General features: G+C 37.3%; 1 long non-coding RNA gene across 3 annotated transcripts in view; it reads right to left on the bottom strand.

The window, feature by feature from the left end:
- LOC113601470 (uncharacterized) overlaps positions 1 to 23927 on the bottom strand; it is a 102572-nt gene that overhangs the window by 4705 nt on the left and 73940 nt on the right. For all 3 annotated transcript variants that reach the window (XR_008296103.1, XR_008296104.1, XR_003422779.2), the window contains one exon: positions 948 to 1155. This is a non-coding gene — a long non-coding RNA (uncharacterized LOC113601470). The remainder of the gene's footprint in view (positions 1 to 947; positions 1156 to 23927) is intronic.

Here is a 23927-nt window from a genome sequence, read left to right as displayed (position 1 = left end):
GTTTCTAAGAGTCTCTTATGTTTTGGCTTCCTCCCTCTCTAACCTTTTTTTTCCTTCCCCTCCCCCATGGTCTTCTGTTAAGTTTCTCAGGATCCACATAAGAGTGAAAACATATGCTATCTGTCTTTCTCTGTATGACTTATTTCACTTAGCATAACACTCTCCAGTTCCATCCACGTTGCTACAAAAGGCCAGATTTCATTCTTTCTCATTGCCACGTAGTATTCCATTGTGTATATAAACTACAATTTCTTTATCCATTCATCAGTTGATGGATATTTAGGCTCTTTCCATAGTTTGCCTCTTGTTGAAAGTGCTGCTATAAACATTGGGGTCCAAGTGCCCCTATGCTTCAGCACTCCTGTATCCCTTGGGTAAATTCCTAGCAGTGCTATTGCTGGGTCATTTAAAAAAAAAAACCTTGATAAAGGGGGTAACTCAGAAGTGAGTGGAAGCAGGGAGCAGGTAAACACCACTACTTTAATACTGTGAACCTGTTATCAAGTTCTCCAAATGGAGGATGAATATGAACCTTGTGGTCAGATTACTTTTCATTTTTGGGGAAAAAGTCCTTTGCTGGGTTTTTGTAATAGTAAAGCCAAAAAGAATATTATTCTACAATGGGATGTTCAAAATAGTGAGGAAGCAAAATAGCTCTAAATAACAACAAAAAAAAGTTGTCTTCATTCTAGGCCCTAATTAAGTCTCTGAAGATGATTATGTTTCCTGGAGGGGGGCTTCGAACTGGGGGTTAGGAGTGGTGGGTGAGAGAGAAAATAGATCTGTTTCTTGCTGGATCTCAGAAGATTGTGGGGCAACTGAACTCCAGGCAGGGAGCCCGTGATCAAAGGCACTTCTCTGTCAAAGATGCCAAATGCATCATGTGGGCGGACTAAGTAGCATCTCCTCTCCACCCCATTATGTCTCTATCCCCACATCCCAGCTACCTTATAGAAGGATGATGCCTTTATATCTTAGAAGTCCTAAGAAGTCATCTTTTGTTTGTTTGTCCTCCTCCATTGTTATTCCTTTTTGTACCCAACATTCATCTGAGAAATGTAGTTAAACCAAGTAGCAGGATCTTCACTGAGCATTGGTGACTTTGTTCTCTCCCAGAGTGGATCAGGAGGACAGCAACAACATGGAAAAGCCAGCCTGGAGTTAGAATCAGAAAGTTAATTGGTTGAGAGGACTCTCCAAACCTGAAGAATTTGTAGGATATATAAGCATTCTTTGGATCAAAAAAAAAAAAAAATGCTGGACTTCCAAAAATCAAATGGGATACAAGCTCCAATGATTCATAACTGTTTGTTGTAGGTATGATCCTCAAAGACTGGAAAAGCCATACACATCTGGATGATATTTACAAAAAACAGAAATACCCTGGGCAGACATGAAATACTAGAAATGTGCAGTGTTGACCTGTCTTGTGGGTTTCCTCTCTGTTTCTCTCATTTTTTTTTTCTGCCAGAGAAGCCACTGGCATTGCTGCTACTGGGGTCCTGGTCACCTTTTACTGGACAGCTATAAATGGAGGAATGAAGAAAACTTGGTGGACACTGCCACCAGAACCACAGTCTTTCTTCTGAATCATCCCTTTGATCATTAATAGTTCTCAGTAAGTTGCATTGTCTATGGTTCTTTTTGGAAGTTCCCCTTTCTCCTCCTACCACTAATTGAATTATCTTCTGTATTCTCATTAGTCCAGATTGCAAAGGATAGCAACTGACTGGATAACAGATTGGGGCAATTCATCTATCTCCTATTAAGAAGAGAGCCTCTTGTAGCAGGCTACCTCATGTATTGCTGACCAATGTATGCTTAGGCTAACCATCAGGTTACATTAGATCAGGTGTCCATAGTTCTCTATAGAGTATAAAGGGCATTGCAGGATTATTTCTGAGAGGAGGTAACTGAGCATTTCAGATTGAGAGAGATATTGGGCACCAGTCTAGTAAAAGTCCATAGTGAAACAAATACGCACATTCAAATACATAATAAAACAGCATTTGATGAAAACATATACACATACAGTTAAATAGGTTTCTGCTAAAGGTCATTAAATCAAAGAAAGAGGTTCAGTACTTGTCATCACTACAGACACACTTTACAGATGGGGTTAAGCCAACATGGCAACACGAAAGTTGAATCTATTACTGTCCAGGTCAAATTCCTAATATGTGATTCATTGTTGAGCCTTGTCTTTCTAAAATAAGGAAAACACTGGCCAGTTTTTGTTCTGCTTTTTATAATAAAGCATGCAGTTGTGGCTTATATTAGTTGCAAAAGAGAAAGCATACTATGTGAAATAGTAAACCACAGCTTGATTGTCCTTTGATAATCTACATTCCCTGGATGCTGCAGTTTATTTACACAAGTATTGATGAAAGGCTAACTTTTTATTATACACAAACCAATTTAAACCATTCTTAAAAATGAATTAAAAAAGTCATCTTTGCTTGCACAATTACACAATTACATGGTTTTCAGCAATCTCTAAATGTTTCTTTCTTTAAAATTCCGTTGGAACACGGTTATTTTTATATTACCTATAGATAGGATTTTTTCTAGCAATTTGACAAATAAAATTAAAGTCAAATTTTGACTTTCTTCTATCTCAATGTCAGACAATACCCCCAATCAAAATGGCTTAGTGGTATAAAATAAAAGGCTCAAAATCGATATTCCAAGGACCTACTTTATCAGGTCCCCTGGTTCTCAGCCACTGTTTCTCTCTCTCCTTATGTTTGGAGCCATTTGACACCCTGGTATGGGCTCAGTCATTTCTCAGGTCCAAAGGCCCTTGGTGGGAAGGATCTGAGGACAGCCATCCCCCACTGGAGGGACCAGCTTCAAGACGCACTTTACTGTTCATCCTTCTCAGAGCTTGTATACAATTTTCCTGACTTGGATTTTTCTTTTTTCTAAAACCCAGAATTAAAAACAACTTTTTGAAAAATTGACTCTATGTCTTAAAAATGGGTCACTGAAATTTATTGGATTTAGCTTTCATTTTTGACATCAATATATCTTACCAGGACATCCAGGTCTACTCTCTGTTCACTGGATCCATAATTATAGACATGGTTTCCATGTAATGGAGCAGCATGATATCCTGGGGATAGGTGAAGTGCTTAAGAAGCCCATGAGCCAAACGAGAAGGCAGCAAACTATGGCTTAGAGGCCACATTTGCCCTGCAGCCTGTTTCTGTAAAGCTTGCAAGCCAAGAATGATTTTTATTTGTTAGGTTGGTTTTTAAAAAGAAAGAGGAAAAAGAATATGCATTAGAGACCATATGTGGCATACAAAGCCTAATATATTTACTATTTGACCCTTTCTAGGAATAGTTTGCCAATCCCTGAACTAAATTACTACAGAGCCAGAGAGTTGATATAGTCCTCAGTCCATTGCTGTCCCTGCTATTTAAAGGAAACTGTTTTTGTGGTCTCTCCTTATTGGGGTATTTAATCTAGGAAAAGAATTTGCCAACTTAACAGTTCTATATCAAGAATCAGAGTCTGTGTTGACTGCAGAAAATAAACCACATATAAAACAGCAGCCCCACTTGGAATCACCTTCTCATTAAGTTTCTGATAATCCATTAATATTGTTCCCCAAACCCATCCATCTTCTCACTGGTCAAGCAGGAGAGCTTAATGAGGATGGGGGTAACTGGGAAATGTAACAGAAATTATTATTCCTACCTTCCTCAAGTGTTTGATAGTAACATTCATCTCTACAACCCCTCCAGCTGCATGGCATTTTTTAGGTTGACTATTATGGCAACACCTTGGCACAGAGGCTTCCTTTTGCCCATCCGGAGCCTTCACTCCATGGACCAGGAAGCCAACATGTAGATGTTGACAAGTCTGTTCCAGCTATACCTATGAAAACCAGGAAAGTAGCTATGGAATGATTCACCAGTAGGTCCCTGTTGACTCACTGTGAAAGGAACCCAGACCACATATCCACTGATACTCTCTGAACTTCAGTAAGCCTCCTCTGTGTAGTGGGCCACAACAGCATTCTGGAATCAACATTAGCTCGAGCCCATGTCAATAATCCGCAAAGGTCTGGGTGGCTCCTTTCTCCCAGGCAAAGCCATTTTCCTGAGAGGTGGCTGCAGGTCCTTTTCAGGGGAAGACCAGGAACAGTGCTCATGGCACTATTGTAGGATACTTGCTCATTCATTTCTGGGCTTGGGTCTATGAACTGCAAAAGGGCTATAACTCATGATTACAGTTACTCAGGTCACCTAGAATTTAGCTTTTTTTTTAGTTTCAGCTTATGCAGATCAAGGAGCATGATAACAGTCCTGCACATTCCTATCCCTGGCAGTCAGACCCTGTGATATCTCTCCAGCTACCTATTAGGGGAACCACATCCATCTGCCTCTGTCTTGGGTCTGTCATTGTAGCATCCCCTGCACTTTGCTGCCTGGGACCCCATCAACCCCAGAAAAGTCAGGAGCCCTATCCTTTAGCAGCAACTCCTATGGTCAGGTCTGGCCTGCAGAGAACAGCCACTCTGATGATTTTTAAGGTGTTTCTTTATTAACACAGTGCCTCACTGTAGAAAAGTGCCCTGTAGTCTGTCTCATGAGACATAACTAAATGTAGATGAGTGATTTGTATATCATAAACATACCCTAATATTTCTTTATCTTTACATCCATTTCTCTACATTATCCCAAGAAATTTCTGGTAACATAGCTTATACATTGGCTACCACCATACCAACAATTCTGTCAAACATTCTGAGCTACTCAAGTGAGCATATTGAACATGGAATCCCTGGCAAGTGCACCCAATGCAAAATAACCAACCCAATCTAAAATTACTCTTCTCTCTTCTTGGTCTGACACCCTTGGAATCCATTCCCACACATATTGCAGGTTTTTGCCATTGCAACTGAGCAAAATCTTGTGATTCTTTTTGTTGTATAAATCTTTTCCCTCCAGCTTTGACTTTGTATTTGCCACCACACTCGCATGCCGGGATTTATTCTATATGGCTCTAAGGCAATGTTGGGGTATAGACACACAGAGAGCTGACAACTTCTGCTAACTTAACTCCCTCCAGTGAAGTCATCACGTGGCCCTCTGGCAAGAAAAGAACAGCCTCCTAAAACAGGAAACAAGTTTGCTTTTGCTTTCAAGGAACATTTGATGGAATATGGGCTTTTAAGGTACTCAGGGACATATGAATCTACCACATTTCATATCTCAGTTTTCTTGGCCCCATTCATCCTGATAAATGCGCTAGGGTTCACACAAGAAACATGAAGTGTATGAATCCACACTGTTATGCAGTTCAGAAACCTGAAGGATCAGACTCTGGTTCTATCTTTTGGTTCTGTCCATTGAACAACTACAAGACAGAAGAGAGGCCTGCAGGCAGCCATGGAAGTTCCTCGATTCTCTGACCATACTTAAGCAGAGCACTTTATATTTAATTTTATCATTTGTCCTTTAAGTTCTCTGGAGCTGATAGAAAAATCTACCCCACATACTCACAACCCTCCCTGCATTCCTTAATCCTCACATAATTACCAGCATCTCTTAAGCCACCAGAACATTGTCATTGATAGGCTTCTTATTCTGAACAACCCCAGGTGATGAGGTACTACATCACCAGTACGTACCAGTGTCTATTTTATGATACCAACAGATTCTTAGCCGCCTTCAGTTCAAACCAGAGAGCTAACTAATCTCAGAATTTCACTCCTTGAGAGCCAGTTGCTTGCAACCACAACAGTCTGTGAGGGTTCAGTTACAGAGAATAAAACCTACTCTAGACCATGCCAGCAGAAAGAAATTTGTTTTATTGGGTATTAAGTGGCTTCTCAAATTGTTTATAAACTGAAGAGACTTTAGTCTGATCTTCCAGGAGAGGAAACTTAAGTCATGACCAGAACTGCTGCTGCCCTGGCCATAATCAAGAAGTGGCCTGATGAATCAAGAAGTCGTGGTGACAGCTGCTAGCTCAAGATCAAAGCACTTGCACTTCAATCTGCACCAGCAAAAATAGGAGGCTCATGTCATGTTTCCCTCCACTCTTACTTTAGTTCTAGATTTAAGTCTTATGTAAAGGCATCTGGTTGACAGAACATAAATCATGTCCCGAAATGTGGGAAATGTAGATTTAGCTCACTAGCCTCTGCAGTATAGGAAGCCACAGCAGAAAGAGGTGGGAATCGATTTGGGGAAAGCAAGTCTGTCGTACCCACCACAGTCCTCTTTGGGGGGGGGTGGCTTTCTGTGATTGGACTTCTGCTACCTGCTGACAGGATTTCCTGATGCAAACCTGCCAGTCTTGTTGCAACATGTCTGTATACTGACCCCTCCTCAATTGTCCCTCTCCAACTATTAGACAAATATTGTCCACTCCCCCATTGTTTGGTATTAAAACTCGCCTCCAATATGAACTACTTTCCTGGGGTACTGTTATCTGCTTCTCCTTGTCATACTCTTTACATGTGGTTTTTTGCTTCCTAGATTGAACTTTTTCCTGCTCCTACTGCTGTTTTCTTCACAGTGCCTGCTCCAGAGAGGGTCCTACGAATCTACCCAATCCCAACGCAGTCGACTTAGACACGCTGAGTCAAATCTCATGATATAACAATTAACAATATTTAAGGGCATCAATCTAAATAGACTGCAAATAGAATCCAAATTTTCAAAGAGGTCTATATCATCTCTTTCAAATGTGCCAAAAATAATATTAATATTTATCAAGTTCGTATCTGGGAAGTAAATAATACCTTGAATCTTCCTTTTAATTCAGGTACATGTACAAGATAGTACACTGTTCTTTCTTATTCCTCTGTTTTCTTTTTTGTTTTGTAATTTGATTTTGTTATTTTATTTGAGTATAGCTGACACACAATGTTACAATAGTTTCTGGTGTATGACGTAGTGATTCAACATCTCTGCACATTATGTTCACGACAAGTGTAGCTACCAGCTGTCACCATGCAGTGCTATTACAATATCACTGACTATATTCCCTATGCTGTGCCTTTTATTCCTGAGATGTATTCATTCCATAAGACAGAATACTTTTTCTAATCCATATATTTCCTTTCATCCCCCAAACAATATTAATTATGCTGATCAGTCTTCCTCAGTTAACTAGATTTACCCTAATTAGCTGGTCTCTTTTCTTCCAAACTACTTGGCTCTGGAGACTTTATATCTGAACTTAAAATTTTTCTGAAGAATCTAGTACAAAATGAATTATGCTGTTTCTTTCTGTATATAATTGGATTTCAAAAAGATTTTTTTTTCTATCAGTGAATCACATAAAGATCACATCTACCCTCACTACTCTATGACCTTTCTATACTGGTCATAGCAGAATTTAAAAAGAGCTCATAGGAAATGTCAGCTTTGTCCTATGTTAAGTCTCTCTAACAGCTGCTCCATTACAGGATTTTATTCTTCATCTTGTACATAGTTTATATCAAGTTGACTATAGCATGTTTTATTCTTTTTTAAATTTTTTAATGTTTATTTTTGAGAGACAGAGACAGAGTGAGTGGAAGAGGGCAGAGAGAGAGGGAGACAGAATCCAAAGCAGGCTCCAGGTTCTGAGCTGTCAGCACAGAGCCCAACTTGGGGCTCGAACTCATGAACCAGAAGATCATGACCTGAGCTGAAGTCAGACACTTAACTGACTGAGCCACCCAGGCATCCCAGTATGTTTTATTCTGTGTGGGATTTTTGTTAAATTGCTACTTGTGCCATCAGTGAAACAGGGATTTATTCTAAAATAACTATTATATATATATTTTTTGTAGATTAGGCATGCAGCATCTAGTTCCAAGGTTTCTATCTTTGATGAGTTAGGAAATTGGTTTTGTGTAAATGTGTCTGACACATCTGATTCTAAAAATAAATTTTGGATTGCTCCCAGGTTAGCCTTCTGAAATTACATAATTTTCACAAGTTATTAATATCACTCAGAATTTCTCTTTCCATGCTGTTTTTAAAATCAACACATTGTCTCCCCCTCTATCACTGCCATCCCTCAGTCATTCTTTTTTCTTTTAAGGGGGTCCTGACTAGGAGAGGTGCTAATTGATTTTGTCCTTCTAACCAGCAATAATAGGAAATTTGGGCCCCTCACGTGGCTCAAATCCCAAGCCCGCCCCATGTTTTTTCCAACCCTCAAAAACAGACATTTCTATTTATTTTGAATTCCCTTTTTAATTGTTAGCCACAGTCTTTTTCAATGCAGAAGCAAACCACATGGTGGACTCTCTATTCCCCAGTATTTCCATCCAGGTCTGCACATGGTTAACAAAGTATGCCACAGCAGGTAAAATCAATGGCTTTGGTCCTCTGCAGCTTGTCATCATGATCAATGGATTATCACAGCTGGGCCAATTATGCAGCAATTTGTATCGATTGTTTAGAGTGGCAGTGGTGAATCCTAGTAACTAAACTTGCCATAGTAGGATTTGCTTCTTCTCGAACTATATAGGCTCAAGACAATTCAATGAACTTACATAACTTTTAGATGTTCATAATTCCATATGGTCTAAACAAACTTTACTTTGTGAACTTAGCTTTCCAAGCACTTACATATGGCTTTAAAATGTGACTTAGTGACTAAAGTGAAATTGACCATATCTTTTCTTACCAGTTTTTAATTATTACCTGATTTTTTTCTTTTAAAATGAAAGTATGTGCAGAGATTATCCATGTACTTAATTTTATGTGTGAGCAAGCTGGGTCAGTCAATATTATTGTGTTTATAGAGTTAATTTAATATCAAATAGACCTTATGCCATTTTTTTCACATTTAAACATTGAACTAGATGGAGTCTCAGAGCTCTAATTATTTTACATTTAAGAGTCAATTTTTAAATGACTTCTCAGTTTTGAAGAATATGTCCCGTCTGTTGGAATAGGAAGAAGGCTTTCACACATAAGGGTCGTGTTCTTTATGACTATAGTTCATCAGTAACTAGACTATAGTCATATGGTTGTGTGCGTGTGTGTGTATGTGTTCAAATTGCTAGCTAAGAGCCACTGATGTTTTAAAGACAAGTACAATACTTTCCTAAATGGATAACATTAGAAAAGACTATTGACTGGCAAGTTGTAGGTGACTCCAGTCCTTCTTGAATTACTAAAAATAGGCAATGCTCCATTTGCTCTTTACCTAAAATAAATGAAGTTCTTCCAACTCATGAATGCTGCACTAAAAGGTCAAAATCTTTTATTCCCATCTCAGGAGCAATGTTTCTAAAAGACACTGTGCCCTATGCCTTTGCTGAGCAAAACAGCTAAGAAGATAGCAATTTTTAATTATAGTATACAAGGTTTCTCTAATGACCTTATGACTTTGGGACATTAAAAAGTCTATTCACTAATAAGACACAAAAACAGAAGAAACCTGAGTGGAAATGTCAGTTTAAACATTACATAGGGATCCATTTAATGATGCATGAGTGAAAGAAAATACATTGTATGTCTTTTTTTTAATAACCTTTTAAAAATATCTGTATTCCCTTTGCTTTCCTTATTTATATTATATTTATCTGAATATGTGAACATGCACTTCTTTTTGTTACACTACTGAAATTGCTACTGGATTGGCCTGAAGGATAAAGTAATATAAGATTTAAGTGTAAAATTTTGATTACAGTAATAGAATAGGCATTTCATAGAGAAAGATAAAATGTTTTTACTTATTAGGTCAACCACTGGTGAATGAGTCTCAGAATGATCTATCAGGAAAGCAAAAGTATCCTATGCGGTAGAGTCCACCACTGAATTATTTTATGCCACTTGCAAATGTTTGTTTTCTAATTGTAAAAACATTAACACTCGTTTAGAAAATTCAAAATAACATTTTATTTAAAAATATCTATCTTAACCTACACAGAGGTATTTATTATTTATATGTTGATGGATTTTATTCCAATATTCAGTGGTTAAGAGCATGGGATCTAGAGCCAGTTCAAACTACTAGTCTGCCCTTTGTAAGCCTTGAGACCTTGGGCAAGTAACTTAATTACTTTTTGATTCAGTTTCCATATCAATAAAATAGGCATTAAAGTAGACATAATCCATGCATCTATTGAGAAAATTAAATGAGGGGATACATGTAAAGTTCTTAGGGAAAACTCCTGGTATATGGTGACAGTATAGCACACAACAGCTTTAATTATTATTGTTAAGGTTTTCCATCTCATATATATTTTTCTTATATTGATGATTTACTATGTTTTGGGACATCACCAACTTAAAAAGAGATTTATGAACCTTCTGGAAATTTTGGAAAATATGGACAAGCATTTAAAAATAAAGTTACACTTGTTATTACATTGTCAGACATAAACACTGCTAATATCTGAATATACAGGTTTAAAATCATCTTTGATCATGATAGGTCTCAAATACTTGGGTGAGATTTTAAAAATACATAATACACATCCTCGCCAGCAACTATAGTCTCCTGATTTGTTCATTTTAGCCACTCTGACTGGTGTGAGGTGGTATCTGAGTGTGGTTTTGATTTGTATTGCACTGTTGGTGGGAATGGAAACTGGTGCAGCCGCTGTGGAAAGCAGTGTGGAGGTTCCTCAAAAAATTAAAAATAGATCTACCCTAGGACCCAGCAATAGCACTGTTAGGAATTTACCCAAGGGATACAGGAGTGCTGAAGCATAGGGGCACTTGGACCCCAATGTTTACAGCAGCACTTTCAACAATAGCCAAATTATGGAAAGAGCCTAAATGTCCATCAAATGATGAATGGATAAAGAAATTGTGGTTTATATACAAAACGGAATACTACGTGGCAATGAGAAAGAATGAAATCTGGCCTTTTGTAGCAACGTGGATGGAACTGGACAGTGTTATGCTAAATGAAATAAGTCATACAGAAAAAGACAGATACCACAAGTTTTCACTCTTATGTGGATCCTGACAAACTTACCAGAAATTTCTCATGGGGGAGGGGAAGGGAAAAAAAAGGAAAAAAAAAAAGAGAGGGAGGAAGCCAAAACATAAGAGACTCTTAAAAACTGAAAAAAAACTGAGGGTTGATGGGGGGTGGGAGGGAGGGAAGAGTGGGTGATGGGTGTTGAGGAGGGCACCTGTTGGGATGAGCACTGGGTGTTGTATGGAAACCAATTTGACAATAAATTTCATATTAAAAAAATAAAATAAAAATATATAATACATAGGAATAAATTTACAAAAGTAGTGGAAGGCTTATACACTAAAAATTATAAACATTATTGAGGGAAATTAATTTCTAAATGATTAGAAAGACATTCCATCTACTTAAATTGGAATACTCATTAGTTTTAAGATGGAAAATTTCCCTGACATTTATCAACACAAGCTATATATTCAGCACAATACCTATTAAAATTCCAGTAAGTCTTTTTTTTTTTTTTGCAAAAATTGATGAGAAATGTGTAGTATGTAGGATTTTCCCATTGGCCTAAAATGTATATGGGATTGCAAAAGACCTAAAGAGCCAAAACAATTTTGAAAAGAAGAGCAAATTGGGAAGCCTAACTTCCTAACTTCAAACCTTAATATAAAAGTATAGTTACCAAGACAATGTGGTATAGGCATAAGGACAGATATATTCTTTTCTTTTTATATATAATTTTTTTCATGTATTATTTATTTTTGAGACAGAGACAGAGCATGAGCAGGGGAAGGGCAGAGAGAGAGGGAGACACAGAATGGGAAGCAGGCTCCAGGCTCCAGGCTCCAGGCTCTGAGCTGTCAGCACAGAGCCCGACGCAGGGCTTGAACTCACAAACCACAAGATCATGACCTGAGCCAAAGTCAGATGCTTAACCGATATATTCTTTTTTATATATAAAATCTATTTGCTTTTTAAACAAATGATTCTTGGACAAGTGGAAAAGCACATGCCAAGAAAATGAGCTCAGACCTCCACACTGTTTTCCAGAGCGGCTGCACCAGTTTGCATTCCCACCAACAGTGCAATACTCAGACCTTAACTCTCACACAAAAATTTTAGAGGATAACACAAGAGAAAATATTTGAGATATGGGTCAGGTAAAGATTCCTTAAATACAGCACTGAAATCATGGTCCATTAAAAAACTTAATAAATTGGACTTCCTCAAAAGTCTTGTACTTCAAAATACACCATTAATAAAATAAAACCACAAGCCATAGACAGGAAGAAAATATTTGCAAAACACATATCTGATAAGGAACATGTACCCAGAATGTACAAAGAACTCTTACAATTCAACAACAAAACAGACAACCCAATCAAAACATGGACAAAAGATTTAAATAAACATTTCACCAAAAACAATATATGAATGGTGGATAAGCCCAAGAAAAGATGCTCAATGTTATTAATCAATAGGGGAATGCAGATTAAAACCACAATGAGACACTATATACCCACTAGAAAGACCATAATCAAGATAGACAATGACAGGTGTTGGCTAGAATGTGGATAATTGGAAAGGGGCATGTAAAATAATATACAGCCAATTTAAAAACTGTTTGTTAGTTTCTTATAATGTTAAATAAATTTACTATAACCACTCTTAGGTATCTTCCCAAGAAAAGAAGAAAATATATATCTGCACAAAGATTTGTACATGAATATTTACATCTGTAAATGGCCAAAAATTGGAAACAACCCAAATGTTCATCAACTGACAAATGGGTAGACAAAATGTAGTATACCCATACAGTGGAACACTATTTAGCAATAACAAGGACAAGTCCCTGATACAGGTCATGATGTGGCTGTTTTGTCTTTTCATGCACTTATCACTGGCATTTAGTTCTTAAATTTTTTTAATGTTTATTATGGAGAGAGAGAGAGACAGAGCATGAGCATGGGAGGGGCAGAGACAGGAGGAGACACAGAATACAAAGCAGGCTCCAGGCTCTGAGCTGTCAGCACAGAGCCCGACGCGGGCTCGAACTCACAAACTGTGAGATCGTGACCTGAGCTGAAGTCGGATGCTTAACCGACTGAGCCACCCAGGCGCACCTACTGGCATTTATTTCTTAAACAATAAACTGTCAGGTGAAAGAAGCCAAACAGAAGAGACCACATATTGCATAATTCCATTTTTTTAATATTCAGGAAAGGTAAATATATAGAAACAGAAAGTAGATTGGTGGTTGCCCAGGGTAGGGTATATGGAACAGAAAAGGAGATCAGCAGTAAATGGACATGAGAAATATTATCAGGGTGATGGAAATGTTCTGAAACTGATTTTTGGTGATGATTGCACAACTTGGTAAACTTAATAAAAATTAAGTGTGTGCTTTAAATAGGTGAATCATATGATATGTAAAATATGCCAAAATAAAGTTACATTAAATAATACCCTGATAGATTCCATCCTAAGCCATGTATCTCTGTGTCTTGAAAACAGTGTGTGGTCTACATACTACATACACGGAAGCATCATTGGAGGTTGTGAAATTACTTATTTCTAAGCCACTTACCAGGAATCTTATACATAAGACAGAGAAAGCTACATTTCTAACAAATTTTAATCAGTCATTTATCACACTATTTCAGAGAATTACTGTGTTAAAAGTAATGTGGCAAATGGCATCAATGCCCAAAACAAAGCAAAAATCTAAACAGCAGGTGGTCAGTGAAACTGAAGGACTGGTTTATGAATGTGGAGGCAGACAAATATGAATAATCCAGAAGGTACAATTCCTCAAAGATGCATAATTTCAGCTAGGATCTGAAATATGAGTAGGAGATAATTAGGGGAGGAGGTCGTTTCAGGCCCATATACAGTTGGAAATGATAATTAGCTGTGGTTTAGGAAGGTTCTATTGCTCTCCTAGCTGCAGAGGGAATAATCTGCAATGGGTACAAGTTTGTATACTGCAAATAAAGAGGTAGTTTGTTGGTGAGTAGAGATGTGTTCTGATGGATGTTGGGGACCATCAGGAGTAGTAATACTGAGATTACATGAAAGTTCTAACAAGGATAAACCCAACTGGATAGCAAGATGACATACAGACCTAAATTTTACTTGTTTTAATCATTCATTTACCATTTTCAACAAATTTATGGAGATATTATATATATATATATCATATATATCAGATATCACATATATCATATATATCACATATATATGATATATATCATATATATCACATATATATGATATATCATATATATCTTATATATATGAAAAGTATATATAATTCACCCATTTTAAGTGTACAATTCACTGATTTTTAGTAAATTTACTGAGGTGTACACCATCATCATAATCCAATTTTAGAATACTTTCATCCCACTAATAACAACCCTCATGTGCATTAGCTGTGAATCCTTGCCTTTATACCATGCTCATGCCTCAAGCAGCCAGTATTCTAATTTGTATTTTTATATATTAGCCTTTATTGGATCATTTTATATAAATAAATTCACACATTTGGGAGTAGGACTTTTTTCACTTCGCATAATGTTTATGAGGTTCATGTAGCATTATCAGTATTTCATTCCTTTTGATTGCTAAATAGTACTCCATTGTATGGATATACAACATTTTCTCTATTCACCAGGTGAAGTGCATTTACACTATTTCCACTCTTTGACTATTATGAATAATGACGTTATGAACATTTACGTGTAATTTTTTAACATAGATATATGCTTTCATTTATCTAGGGTAAATGGCTAGGTGTGGAATTGCTAGAATGTTTGATAAACTGATGTTTAATTTTATAGGAAACTGCCAGTCTGTTTTCAAATTAGCTGTATCATTTTACATTCTCACCAGCAATGCAAAAGGCTTTCTGACTCCCTACATCCTTGATAATAATCGTTGTCTATCTTTTCTATTAGAACCATTCTAATGGGCATGAAATGGTATCCCACTATAGTTTTAGTTTGCATTTCTCTAATGACTAATGACATTGATAATCTTTTTATGTGCTTGTTAGCCTCTCATATATCTTCTCTGGCTAAATGTCTATCCAATATTTTGCCTATTTTTATCTGGACTGTTTGTGTTTTTATTCTGAAGGTGTAAGAGTTGTTCGTATATTCCAAATACACATCCTTTATCAGATACATGATTTGCAAACACTTTCTCCTTGTCTCTGGTTTGTCTTTTCATTTTCATAATGAAGTCTCTTGAAGCACAAAAGTTTGGAAATTTGATGAGGTCCACTTTACCATTCTTTTCTTTTATGGATCATGCTTTTGGTGTCATGTCCAAGAAATCTTTGCATAACCCAAGATATCAAAGATCGTCTCCTATATTTTCATCTGAAAGATTTTTTTCAGCTCTTACACCTACATCTCTAAGCTACTTGAATTAAATGTTGTGTATAGTCTAAGGGTCTTCCCCAATTCATCTGTCCTAGAATTTCACCTTTTTACACATGTATATCCAATTGTTCCAGCATAATTTGTTGAAAGAAACTGTATTTTTTTCCCATTGAATCACCTTGCCACCTTTGTAGAAGGTCAATTTAACCATAAATAGAAGGGTTTATTTCTAGACTCTCAATTCTGTTACATTTTTCTATATATCTATCTTTACACCTGTACCACACCACCGTATTGTAAATTTTCAAATCAGGAAATAAACTTTCTTCACCTTTATTTTTTTGAATTGTTTTGGCTATGGTAGGTCTTTTCACTCACTTATCATTGATGTTTAGTCGTTAACAAGACAAATGCCTTTAAAGCTTCATTTTTTTCTGCCAAGTTTTAAAGTCACCTGAGTGTTACATTATTCACATAACAACAGAGATGAGAAAATAAACTTTGCTTTTGAGGCACTGTGATAGATTTGGCAGCTACATGGGTATGACAATGCATATAAAAGACTATATGTGAACATGATACATTTGATTTTACAAAACATCATATATATATATATATATATATATATATATATATATATATTTAGTATCATGTCATTGAGAAAAGAGTGTAGAAATATCTCTGGTAAACACTTGAATATGAAACATTAAGGAAAAAATATCTCAATTCAGCTATTTTGTTGTTAATTTCTGATCTTTCTCATAGCACAAAGCTGTTTTCCATAGATTGTTCATGGTAACGTTACAAACTAATCAACTATGCAAGAGATTTTTGTTATAAGTACCAATTAATCCATCAAAACAAGTTAAAATAGCTATTCAAACTGTTTGTTATGATTGTTAAAAAGATGCAGCAGTATCTCTTGGTAAATGTTTCTTTTATGTTTGATCCAGTTTTTATGAAATATGCTAAGGAGGTAACAAAAATATGATAAAAATCAGCATGTGTTTCTTCATGTGATAGTATCAGATGTTTACCACTTGTTTATGAATATGTTATCCAATAAATCTTTAACAACTTTTTTATCTGGGAGAAAGCCAAAATGAACACAGCAATCTCAGCAGGCCAGAAATATACAGCTATTACTAAGAACAAGATAGCAATTTTTGAAATCAAACCTAGCCTGATGATTCTTGGGCACAGTCTGCTATTAAAATACCCCAAAACACATTTATACATAATCATATAAGTATCTTGAACTAGCTCCTATAACCAAAAGCATTCTGAAATTATGGAAAATTTTCTGGCTATTTTTCACATAAAAAAGAAACTCCCCCCAAATAACCCTGCACTAACATTTACTATGCTGAGCTGTATTACCCATTATGAGGGATGATGGGAGATTTCCTTCTGCATAGAACTTCAAGGCAGGTCATGAAATAATGACTTTGTGTAAAATTTGTCATTTGATGGTTCCTGAAATAGAAAGTTCTATGCAGCACCAAATCATGCCTAGATTCTATTGGCTAGAATCCATTGGCTAGATTCTATTGGCTTCTCTACTGTTCCTCACTCATGTGTGAACTAGCTGTGACATGCCCTGTCTCTGCCTTGAATCATTACAGATATCAAGCATCACTCTCAGTCATTCACATGAAAGATGCTTACAGCAGGGAATGTACTTTGTGAGTACTTAAAAAAAAAAAAAAATAAGGTCTTTATCCAGGATAGATTACTTCCCACTTTATGGACACATGAAGTCCAGCTGCCTGATCTCTTTCTCAAGTAGAGCAAAACCCATATAAAGTCTTCTATAGTATTAAGATCAGCTAATTTATAGAAGAAATGTCTCAACTTTGCATGCTATAAAACCACCTGACAAAAGCCACCTGTTACTTCCCATAACTTCCTACCTCCATTCTCTCAGGTCTGCTTTTTATGTTCAGTGACAAGGAAATAAATAATAAGCCAGTTAACACTAATTAAGTTAACTGACAAATCCTTTAACTTCTTGAACAAAGAATTTCTAAATCCATGATTTCCCCAATACTAAACATGTTCTGCTAATTAGATCAGTTAAAAGCAAGTTCTATTCTTCAGTAATAAATCAGGCATAATGAGCACAGGTGACCAAAACAATGGGACAACTGCTTTCTCTCAGTCCCTAACTCTCAGCTATGTGCATGGGGAGGCACATGAGCTTGTTCTGGCAGCGTTAGTGTTATAGAGCAGCGATTCTCAAATTTTAATATGCATATAATTCATCTGGGATCAAAATACAGATTCTGGATCAGTAAATGGGGTCTGGAATTCTATTTCTAACAAGTTCCGAGGTGATACTGAGGCTGCTAGTTTGTGGACCACACCAAATAGCAAAGTAGTTGAGTTCTTGAGTGGGGAAAGCACACCTTCCAGCGTGAATATTCAGGCCAAGAATGCTTCCATTCTTTCAATCTATTATATAGAAGCAGTCCAGGAGCTAGAATATCAAGGACTGGGCTTTAGCGGGGAAAAAGCAGGAGGCATTTGTAAGCCTAAATATTATTGTTCCCAGTGCAGGGCTCTGAAATGACAAACTCATTACTTTCTTCATTTATTCATTCATGCATGTGAAATATATTGAGTGCCTACTGTATGGCAGGCACTGTGCTAGATTTCAGAGTATAATGTTGGGGTGCCTGGGTGGCTTGGTCGGTTGAGCGGTGGACTCTTGGTTTCGGCGCAGGTCATAATCTCACATTTCGGAGACCGAGCCCCATGTTGAGCTCTGCACTGACAGAGAGGAGCCTGCTTGGGATTCTCTCTCCCTCTCTCTCTGCCCCTCCCCCACTCGTTCTCATTCTCTCTCTCTCTCTCAAAATAAATAAATAAACATTAAAAAATAGATGATCTTATTACCCCTATCCTATAGCTGAAGGAATAAAGGCAAGGAGAAATAATGTAATTTGCCCAGTACATAACTTACTGGTAATAGAGCAGCAGGATTCCCTCTGGTGTTCTCAAAATTCTATTTACCAGCCTATCCCACAGTGTAGACATTCCTAGTAATCACTAAGATTTCTGGTTCTCTTTTCCTTCAGGGCACATTCCTCTGTAAGTATACGCATGGACACATGCCACTGAAATGTGAACATTTCAGCAACGTGTGTCACTTCCAGGCAGAAGCATTTAATAGCCAGAGCCCAATTGTTCATGCTCTCTATACCTATCCCAGGGGTCATGGAAGTATTTGTTGACGTGAAGTTGCTATAAGACCAAAGATCCTAGGATGCTGGGCCTACACAAAAAGGACAGCATCCCCAAATTGTTCCCCAGATCCATGCAGGATCGTACAAGTGCAAGACATAAACTTGTGTTAGGTCACATAGATTTTTATATCATTTGGTACCATAGCCTAACTTGGCCTATCTTTTGATGATACATTACAGCTGAGGTGGTGTGCAAATTATCTTACAAAATAATCACGAGTTTAAGTCACCAGAGGAGGGGAAGGTGTGCTGGGGAGGAAGCTCGTGGTAGACGTAGGAGACATTCAGATGCATTAAACAGAATGGTAAATTTAGGAAACTTCAGGTGTTTAGATTTTACTGGAGAACTAAGTTCTGAGGAAGTTGTGGAGGAGAAAAGAGAAAAGTATTACTTTGGGGCCCCTCTGAAATGAAGAGAACAAATGAAGAATTGAAATCTGGTCAGTGCCCATCAGACACTGCACATGGAGGAGGTTAATCAGATTCAACTCAAGGTTAAATCGAAGAAATGGGTTTTGGTATAAGAAATAAGAAAAAAAAACCTACTATACTAGAAAGAGGAGTTAGCCACAAATAAGGAGGTAGAACAGAGAGAACAGAGGAAAAGAAGCAAAACAAACCAAGAATAAAAAGCCTAAACAGAGGGACTCCTGTGTGGCTCAGTCAGTTAAGCATCCAACTTCGGCTCAGGTCATGATCTCACGGTTCCAGAGTTTAAGCCCTTCATTGGGCTCTCTGCTGTCAGAACAGAGACCGCTTTGGATCCTCTGTCCCCTCTCTCTCTGCACTTCCCCTGCTTGAGTGCTCTCTCTCAAAATAAATAAATAAACTTAAAAAAAAAGTCTAGATAGAGTTAGAGGAATTGAGAGGCACAGATGTGGGAGGATGGGTTCAAACCAAAGAAAGAAGTATACGTTTACTTGCAGAAAATGGCTCGTCTCACATGCACACCAAGCACATGCTCCTCTGGGGGTTGCCTTTTCCAGAGACCTCACCTGTATACCTACTCACTAGGCTCAAAGATGTGCCCTCTGAGAAGTCTTCACCATCCCACACTCCCACTTCACTCACTCCGAGGCCCACTCAGCATTCCTTCTACATCTTCACAAAGTTCCTTCACTTTTACTGCTATATTAATCCACGGACATTTCAAATATCCATTTATTTGTCTACCTTCCCAGTTATAACAAGATTCTTGAACAGCATAATTGCACCTAGTTTACTTTTGTAATTCTAAGTCCAAGCTCAAAGCTTTGTCCAGAGTAGTCACTTAATAATTGGCAAAGACTTTGGTAAATCCAAAGGAAGAATTTCCACTCCCCCACCAAATGTTTAATATATGACATGGGAGCTCAGAAACAGATCTGAAATAAAGATTAAATTTGGGTCATCTCTAGTGAATTCACCCACTCAATAAATATTTACAAGTGCTTTTTATACTAAATGATGAACATTCTGGTGAACAAAGAAGATACAGTGTTTTGATGCTTGGATATTCGTGGAAGAGAAGATGTTAATTAAAACCCCAAATGTCCATCAACTGATGAATGGATAAAAAAGATGTGGTTTATATATACAATGGAATACTACTTGGCAATGAGAAAGAATGGAATCTTGCCACTTGCAACAATGTGGATGGAATTGGAAGGTATTATGCTAAGTGAAATAAGTCAGAGAAAGACAGATATCATATGCTTTCACTCATATGTAGAATTTGAGAAACTTAACAGAAGACAAGGGGGGAAGAGAAGGGGAAAAATAGTTTCAAACAGAGGGAGGCAAACCATAAGACTCTTAAATACAGAGAACAAACACGGTTGATGGGGGGGTGAAAATGGGTGATGGACATTGAGGAGGGCACTTGTTGGGATGAGCACTGGGTGTTGCATGTAAGTGATTAATCATGGGAATCTACTCTCGAAGCCAAGAGCACACTGTATACAGTGCATGTTAGCTGACTTGACAATAAATTATATTTAAACACACACACACACACACACATACACACGTAAAGAATTAATTTATAAAAACATCTCTTCTCAATGACTTCAAGGGTCTCAACATTGCTAAGTCTAATATGCAATTCTGTCCCGGTCTTATTTGACCTATCACAAGCATTTTACACAGTTGGTCACCCTTTCCTCCTTGAAGAAGGATTCTCCATTCTCCTGGTTTTCCTTTTGTCTTTCTCCATCTCATCACAAGGTTCCTCCTTACCTCTCAAACTGTAGAAGTGGGTGTGCTCAAGGCTTTCTTCACTTCCCTTTCACATTTAATCTTCAGTTGTGATCTCATCTGGACTCATAGCTTTGAATGCCATCTATAAGCTGAAGGCACCCAAATTATATTTTCAGTCCTAATTTCTCCACTGAATTATAGATCCCTATGTCCCAACTGCCTACTTGACATCTCCATTTGGGACACATGTCTAATAAGCATCTCAGACGAAAAATGTCCAAAAGAGAGTTCTTGTTATTTTACTCATGACCAACTCTTCCTACAGTCTTTCCCATCTCAGATAATTGGAGTTCGACTCCTGCATTTGTTCAGAACAAAAGGTTTGGTTTCATCCTTAGCTTCTGTCTCTTCCTTGCATCCTACATCTTGTCCATTAGCAAATCTTACTCTCAAAATATATTTCTAATTTTACATTTATGACCCCTCCTGCCACTACGCTGGTCCAAGTCAGTATTGTTTCTTGCCTAAATTATTTCAGTAGCCACCTAATTGGTCTCCCAATTTTTACACCCACAATACCTTCTCCACACAACAATCATAGTGACCTTGTTAGGTCAGATCATGTCACCTCACAGAACCTTCCAACTGCTCCCTGTTTCACACAGACTATAAACACCAATGACCTTCCAATGGCCCATAATCCTCCAAATGATCTGGGTGAAATATGGTCTATCCCGGAATGCATCTTATGATTTTAGTTTTTAAAATACTTTTCTAAAATTCATTTCACATAAAAAAATGCAGAGCTATTCAGCAAAGATCCAAAATGTCTTTTCTTATTATTTATATTTTCTGAATGGCAGTATCAGAGCAATTGAATGGAAATGGATCTACTCTCTTTTAGAAACACCTTGGAAAATCATAGTTCATTGTCCTTTAAAGGATATTGTGAATCTGTTTAAATAGGCTCCCAGAATCTGTTCCTTATTTAGGCAACATCTAAGTTGCAAGGTAATCAGCTGTAACAGAGATTTAAAGAATGAGAAAAAGCCTACTTCAGCTGATGGAGTTCAAAAAGCACTACTTAAGTCAATCTCAGCAAAAATTTTTGTGCTATGTATTTACTTTCATTCTATTTCACCACCTAATCACAGAATGCTTCATTGTTAACCTACAAGTATTTACTACTTACCTCATACTAAGAAATATTTTCTACTCTAATCTTAGACTGGAGTGAGATTATATGAGTATGTGTACATATGTTAGTGAGAGAATGAGAGTAATTTAGAGATAAAGACAGAAAAAAAAAATTAATCCAGAGGAAATAAAGGTGGTAGGCTGAACTAGCTCTGTGTCCAAGAGGGGTAGTTAGCCACCAAAAGGCCAACTAGGGGGCCACGATAAATCTAAAACAAAGGTAAAAGGTGTTTCTCCCACCACTTAACTCTGAAACTAGAGAAAACAACAAATATTAAAAACAGAAAGAAAGAACCAACAATTTTTGGTGATACTAGAAAACACCACAACCTCAACCCAGAATCTATTTAAAATAGCTACCAAATTATGGGGCGCCTGGGTGGCTCAGTCAGGTAAGCATCTGACTTTCGCTCAGGTCATGATCTCGCAGTTCACAGGTTTGAGCCCCGCATTGGGCTGTGCTGACAGCTCAGAGCCTGGAGCCTGCTTCAGATTCTGTGTCTCCCTCTCTCTCTGCCCCTCCCCAGCTCATACTCTCTCTCTCTCTCTCAGTAATAAATAAAACATTAAAAAAATTTTAAATAGCTACCAAATTAAAGCCAAGTCAAGAAAAAATTCTGAACATATTTCTATACAGATCTCAGGCATCCTAAGGAGCTCTCCAAAGTAAGTGGAAAACCAAGAAGAAGCAGGCCACTGACCCTTACTTGAAGCTAGGAATATGAGAAAACTTGATGACTATCTCTGACTCTGCTTCAATAGGTCAAAGTGGCAAAAGAGACACAGCTAAACAAGGAACCAGACAGACATGCCAACTTTACAGAAAGCAGGTATGGTAGAATGGATGAGACAAAGAAGATGGCAATTGGGAATGTAGCTGTGGACCCATATCTGCTGAGGGAAAGCAAATGCCAAATCATGATGTAAAAGACCTGGGACATTCAGCCTTCTCTTTGAGTCCTAGGAATCCTTATCGGGTGCAGCCAATGATCTCTATTCATCCAGCAGGATCTCTGCTCTTGCTCTGAGCTACAAGCACAAAGAATGTTTATTCCTGAAGTTTCTTTATAAGATCTCAAAGGCAATGGCACAGACCACAGTACAGCTCCCTAGTACACCAAATGGCCAGCAGAGGCAGCAGCGAGTATTTAACCCACTACCACCAGATACCAATGGAGTTACCTATTCTGTTTGCGTTTGTGTGTACTCCAACAGTACATGTCCTGCACCCTTGAAAGGGGTCTATTAGGTTGTGTCTGGGAAGGGTCAAGATAAATGAAATAATTGCTATCAACTTTCAGATTTGACAGCATTCTAAATTCTGCTCACTGAACATGCATAACCAGCAGGTTTCAAGGTAGAGGTTTGAAGTTCACAGTAAAGATCTCTCAAATACAACCAGGTTTATTTTACTGCAACTATTTATAAAATATTTTATTTTTAAAGTATGGAAAATCTAAAGCAAATGCAAAATCATAGAGGATTTCAGGGCAGCAAATAGTTATCTATAGCAAAGTTTCAGACCTAAAAGTAAGAGTCAACTCATTTTTAAGGGAGAAAATTGGGTCAGCCTTAAAATTACTCATAGCAATGTTAATACCAGAATATAGGAAAGCTTTCAACAAAATTGCCATAGGAATAACATATGACATTAAGAATTTTATAAAGGCAAACAATTTCAAACGTAAAGAATTTGAGGAGTATAATAACCATGAGCCTTCTGAAAATACTACTGAATGATAAAACCCAACCAAACCAGTGATGGAAGAAGGAGCCAATGAAATAGGTGTGGATGGAAACACTGGATTTATGGAATTATGTAGCATTAAACAATTTATAAAATTTATAAAGATAAAAAGTACACAATGAACTGTCATGAATTTATGCATCAAAAAATATGTATAGCACCAAAATTAATAAAGAAAAGAAAATAATTTATGGGATTATTTCATTAATGGATGTCATAATTTTAAATCTACCTGGCATTCCTGGAATTAATCCCATTTGGTCCTGGCAC

This window comes from Acinonyx jubatus, chromosome B1 (assembly GCF_027475565.1).
Source record: "Acinonyx jubatus isolate Ajub_Pintada_27869175 chromosome B1, VMU_Ajub_asm_v1.0, whole genome shotgun sequence".
Taxonomy (NCBI): domain Eukaryota; kingdom Metazoa; phylum Chordata; class Mammalia; order Carnivora; family Felidae; genus Acinonyx; species Acinonyx jubatus.
Note: the sequence above shows the minus strand (reverse complement) of the source record. Positions and strands in the feature narration are given on the sequence as shown.